This window comes from Peromyscus maniculatus, chromosome 5 (assembly GCF_049852395.1).
Source record: "Peromyscus maniculatus bairdii isolate BWxNUB_F1_BW_parent chromosome 5, HU_Pman_BW_mat_3.1, whole genome shotgun sequence".
Classification (NCBI taxonomy): Eukaryota; Metazoa; Chordata; class Mammalia; order Rodentia; family Cricetidae; genus Peromyscus; species Peromyscus maniculatus.
Window position 1 is genome coordinate 52,866,804 of NC_134856.1, and position 6,275 is coordinate 52,873,078.

Sequence of the window (6,275 nt, forward strand, 5' to 3'; positions counted from 1 at the left end):
AAGCAAAATTAATTAAGGGACTATTCTATTACTAATCTCAACTCTTTGATTCTATTCTGATTCTTTAAACTTTTCTCAAAGTATAAATTTTATATCAAAATTTACAAGATTAATATATATATATACATTTTAAACTTTGTTAAGATATGAATGGTCACATAGAGTACTAACTAATTCTAGAAAAAAGGCTAGCTGCATATATATGTTTTTGTGTTCGAGTCTCTTATCAGTTTTCTGCAGGAAATCACGGCCAGGCCTAACATCAACTGAAGTCTCCAGAAAGAAGATGGGGCCCCACAACAACAACAATTCCACTTGGACAATAATAATATCATTAAGCTGACAAACATCATCCATAGATCAGCTTTGAACTACAAGGTACTCAGAGCAAATTTGAGATGACTAGCTGAGATGATCCAGTCTCAAAGACTACTTGAATAAGGACTTGAGATAAACCCTAAACTTTGGCATTATACACAGACTGGATAATGAAGGATATAGTTACCTCTCCTAGAATTTGACAATTAACCTAAAATTTTTCTTTCAGGATAAAGAAAACTTCGCCCATACCCAGCAGGAAGCAATTTTAAGAATACGACGCCCACATTCCCAAAGAGGTGGTGTGGGGCGGGTGGTTTTTTGGTCTTTTTAATGGGTTTTGGGTCTGGGATAATTTTCAGTATTTAGGGGGGTTGGTTACAAGTTATTGTCAAGGGTTAGGAAAAAGGCTAAGCAAAGGAGATTAGATTTAAGGTTCTTGTTTAAAAAAGAAAGAAAGAAAGAAAGAAAGAAAGAAAGAAAGAAAGAAAGAAAGAAAGAAAGAAAGAAAGAAAGAAAGAAAGAAAAAAAAAGAAAGAAAAGAGAAAGACAATTACTAGTTTTAAATACTTTACATTGGATTGAATTGTTTTATATTGTACACAAATTTGAAACTGATATTGTTAGAAAATGCTATATGTATATTTCTAATTGTATTTATTCCATCCATTTAACAATGTAATGCAAATTTCTGATCCTTGAATGCTATTATTATCAACTATTAGGATATAAAGAAATGAAAGCTAGTAGTTAGACATTATCATAGAACTTGTAGTCATATTAGATATGTTTTAAAAATTGAGCAGAGATGTTTTAGACAGGTCATCTTCAAACCCTTCAGAGATCTACAGAATATGGCATTTAAAATGTTTTAATAACTTAGAAAATTTTTCTTTTTTGAGACATGTCGGCTCCTGGCAGTACCAATCTACTTTAGAGAAAATATGGGCATTGAAGAAACTGCATATGGAGTCAACTTTCATTCTGGCAAAAGTTAGCCACTGGACAACAAAGTATCCTCGAATCAACAGGACAAAATGGACAGACAGATCACGAAACAAGGGACTACTGATTCTTGCCAAAACAAGTGTGGTTATGGCTTTATCAAAAGGCATCTTCTGAGGCCAGGACAATATGGCCCCATCCCTGAAGTGGCCTTCGCATCCGGAAAAGGTACGGTGCCCTTTTCTTCGAAGGCAGCTTAACAGGCAGAGGGCCGATGGATTCTGTTGTACAATGGAACAGCAGCTGAAAGCTCATGCCTCTCAAAAGTAGACTGGCATTTAATAGAGGGATGTGGAGAAGAAGGGGATGCTGAGATGAAGCCATATATACACAGCCAAGAAGAATGGACAGCTGAATTAAAAAACTGTCAACAATTTCCAGAATTTAAAATCCTGAATCATGACAGGACACTAGTGGAATTCAGGTGTTTCTGGTACGTGGACTGCTCTCACCCAATGTGAGGTTGAACTGTTGACCTTGTGTACATCCTACTTCACAAATGAGTCTGTCAGATACACTAAGCCTATAGGCTGAAGATGATGCCCCAACACTGCGGAGAAACCTCAGGTGACTGCCCAGGCAGCTGGCTGTTTCTGTCAACTCACAAAATTTTTTGGAAGTTGCTTTTGTGCACTTCCTGTTTTTATTTTTGTTAGCTACTATTATTCCCTTCTTGGGTCTCTGAGGGAGTTGAAGATTAGTTAGTTATGGTTGAAGATTAGTTAGTTATAGTTGAAAATTAATTAGGATAGAAAGTGCATTAGATACATCTTGGATTTACCAAAATAGGATAGATAATGGAATTGTTTTCTCTGATTTGTCAAATACCTGTTTAGGTATTTATTACTTGTATATATTGTATATAGTTATTGTACTTTTGTATATAGTTTTTCTTTTGTTAGTTATAACCTTTTGCTTTCTTTTTCTTTTTCTTAAAATAGAAAAGGGGAAATGTGGTGGTAATCTAATTGTACTGAATTATTATTTTGATTGTATGTTAATAAATAAAGTTGTCTGGGAGTCAGAGCTATTAGAGCCATAGCAAGAGTGTGGCGGTGGTGGCACACGCCTTTAATCCCATAGATATCTGTGTGTTCAGGGTCAGAGCTATTAGAGCCATAGCAAGAGTGTGGCGGTGGTGGCACACGCCTTTAATCCCATAAGATCTCTGTGTGTTCAGGGATACAGCCAGCATTGGAGACATATGCCTTTAAGACCTAGGGGGCTGTACATTCAGACAGTGACGAGGCAGTCATGTGTTTGGGTTTACAACCAATGAGAAGGCAGAACAACATACTTTAAAAAAACGAACCGACAGGAAGTAGGTCTCTTTTCGCGAAGCTGGGACAGCAGGAGGAAGGGTGAGATTTTAGCTCTGAGCTCTGACTTCTCGGCTTTCTCTTTTACATTGTTTCTGTGTTTCTTATTTAATAAGACGGTTGGTTACATCTACAGCTGTTTCTTAAAAATATCTAGTTTTTTAATTTAAATTTTCTGTAAAACTCCAAAATTTCCTTTTAAAGAAGTTTAAAATCCCTCAACTGTGTGCTCCTGCAATATCAAAATAAAGTACTTTTATTATTTCAAGAGTGAAGACACAGAGTACAACCACAATCTGCACAAGGCAAAACCAAACTTCAACAGTGTAAACAATTCAATATCTCTAAAACCAATACCAACTGGGTGATTCTTACATTACAAAGTTTGACTGCCAGCAAGATGTATGTTCTTGTATATGAATGCATGGAGGTGCAGCTTTAATACCTCATTAAATAAGCATTGTTTTTAAGTCCTATCTTTCATAAACCATGATTTCAAGACAGGACAGGAATTATCACACAAAAACCACCCAAACTCAAAAGTATCTTTGGAGAACTATTGTCTCCTTGGTTGGCCACACCACATGATTGCCCTTAATCAAGATGGAGGGGAAGCCATAGAACATTTTTCCTCTGCAACCATAGCGAAGATGGCTGCCAGCCATGGAGCTGCCCAAGGATGGCGGCAGGCCATGTGTTGCTTATATCCCAAAATGGAATCATGCCTCATAGTTCCTGTAATATTACCTATGCACAGACTTTTAACTATCAACTCCGTGTTACAAGTTCTAAGTTTACTTTGTTACAAATATTACGGAACAAGCTAACAATCCCGTTAACTGCTTTGCTTTGCTCTCTTTTCTTCCCGCCATAGCTCTTGACCCCAGACATGGACTTTAAAAGAATGTCTGGGTCTGGGAAAGGGAGAGCCATAACCTAATTTGAGAGCCAGTTTTTCAATAAAGTTAATATTATCCATACTCAAGTGACATTTGAATCCTTATTACATTAGATCCAGTGGCCAGAAGGCTCAAGAGATAAATTCTGAGTTCTGGGCCATCACTGGCTGCAACAGTGGCAGCTGAGCTGTAACAAAGAAACACAAAACACTGTAAGCTCACACATTCGAGGGAGACCAGTCAGAAACAACCATGCAGTGGCCGTATTCACACATCCAAAACAGACAGACAAACTTCCTTTACCTCCTCCAGTGTGGTTGGTAGTGGTGGGGGGCATCTTTGTAGCTGCTGCTGCTGCTGCTGCATCCATTTCCCTGCTGGCACAGTGATGCTGTAGTGGGGCTGACCACTGACTTCTGTTCAGGGGCCCCAGGTTTCTGGAAGTTGCCCACCAGCCCCAAGTCAAAACATATAATGACAGGTGCATCCACAAGACAAGACACAGAGTCAAAGTGACAAGGTAAAACATAGAGCCAAATGACAACCGAAAACACAGACAAGGACAGTTAACAATTGGGGTTCTCTGCTTCAGAGGTCCACCAGTTTGACCAAGAGAAATTTAACAGATAGGAGGCTGTTTCTGCTGTCTCCTTGCACAACCCCTGGTCTGTGTGACATCCCTGCACTGGGCCTCTCCAAACTCTAGGTTTGGCCCCCAGGGTCCTGGAGCATCCTGGCTTTGTTGTGTAGTTCAGGTAATAGAACCCTGCTGATGAACACCCATGTGCTGGGCCTCTCTGAGACGCTTGAGCATATTGGCCCCTTGTGTCACTGGGGGGGGGGGCTTTCATAGCAGTTCAGAAAAAAAAAACTGGTGACTCTGGCTGAACCTCCCCAGAAATAACCAGTGGGCTGTGGGACATCTCCCTTTGCCCAGAACAGGGGTGCATAGACCTCATAAGGTCCTCCCTTTCCCAGATCAGGGTACCCTGGAACCAGAATCCAGAAACCAGGTAGAAAAGTGTCCTAGGAAGCTAAAAAGTCTTCTATGATTTACCAAAAATGCTTGCTATCTCATTTTCTGAGCCTGGCCATTCACTACTGGAGGGGGGGATAGTGGGGGTGGGAGAGAGCAGAGTTTTGGATTAATATTCCAAAGTGTGCACCACTGAAGTGACCCACCAGCCCCAGAGTAAAGAGCAAGAGTGTGTGAGGTGGAATGGTCTTTCTTATCCCACTGGGGCCTCCAAATGTTAATCCTGAGATTTGCAACTGTTAGCATTCAGACCCGCCCCTGGCCTGCCCTGCATCCTGACAATGTCATCCCAAGTAAAGCCCCCCTTTAAGAAAAAACCTTCCTTCTTCTCTCTCTCGTGCCATGAAATAGTGCGCACCTCCTCTCGTCCTTTCTTCCCTTTTCTCTTTCTCTTCTTCTCTCAGTTCCCACTCATTTTCCCTCTCTCCCCTTCTCCCTTCCCCCAATAAAACTTTCCACATGGGTTCTGCATCTGCATAGTGTGAGTGACTTTCCTCCATGACCCCTTGACTGCCACCCACTGTGTCTGCATGGCGTGTCTACCTCACCCACCGTGGGGCACCTTCGCTCAAATCTGTGAAAACTTGGCAGGTTCTCCTAGCAGTTCCTCAATCTGAGGCATGCTGGGACCATGGGCTGGACTCAGTTTACTTACATCAGGCTCCCCTTCCAGCTCTTCAATCGCTCACCACCCATCCATCCATCAGCAACAATCATGGGGGTTTCAGCTGGGTGCTGCCCACAGTCCCACAGCTCCTTTAGACCCTTGTGGCTTTTGCAACACCATTCCTGACCTTTTCCTATGGATGAGACCCCTCTTAGAACTCGTTTTTTTCATCCTCACCTCCTGGCCTCTACAAAAAAAAAAAAAATCCTGGTACTCCTCTGGCTTAGCCAGTCTAAGCCTGATCCCTATTGAGTGTGGTGATGACACTCTGAACGGCTTGGTCCTCGGTCAGCCCTCCCTTTCGTAGGTGATGCCCACAGCTACAGGCTGTAGTGAGTCTTTTCTCCCTCTGCTATATTTTCAGGACATTTGTGACTACTGTGAGCAATCAGGGCTCCCCTCCCAGGTCCCCACTCTGACTCGGTCATTCACTCCTTTGCCCTCCTCCTCCCTCAAACCTCTTGCACTAATTCTATCACTTGCGGCATGTTTGTTTAGGGGCACACCCTGACAGGGCCCTTCAAAGGCATCCACTTCACGCCAGGACCTCACTTGCCTCCTCCACCCGCGGCAGATCTGCTCCCTCCTGCCTTCCATTCAATGCTGGCATTTGGGTTTCTGGGAGGGCTACCCACCTCCAACCGTCCCTCTGGATGTGAGACTGGCCACAGCATTTCTTTGGACCAAACAGTAGGGGAACCGGGAAAGAATTCTTCACTTTCTTTCTTCTCCTTTTCTTACTCAACTCCTGTTTAATATATTTCTATGTGTATATGCATGTGAATTGGATTTACCTAATTTAAAAAAAAACAAAAAACAAAAAACAAAAACATGTTTTGAGCAGCAACCAGATGGCTCTCCTCCATCTTGGCTGGTGACCTCATCATGATGTAGTGGCCATGTGGCTGGAAATCATCTTTTACTAAGGTTTACTAAGGTTAAAAAATACATTTAGTCCCGATGACCTCTCTGTTCATTTTATCTCCTTCTAGAGTAAGGAAGCAACAAGCCTCAAATATTTTGGATTGTTA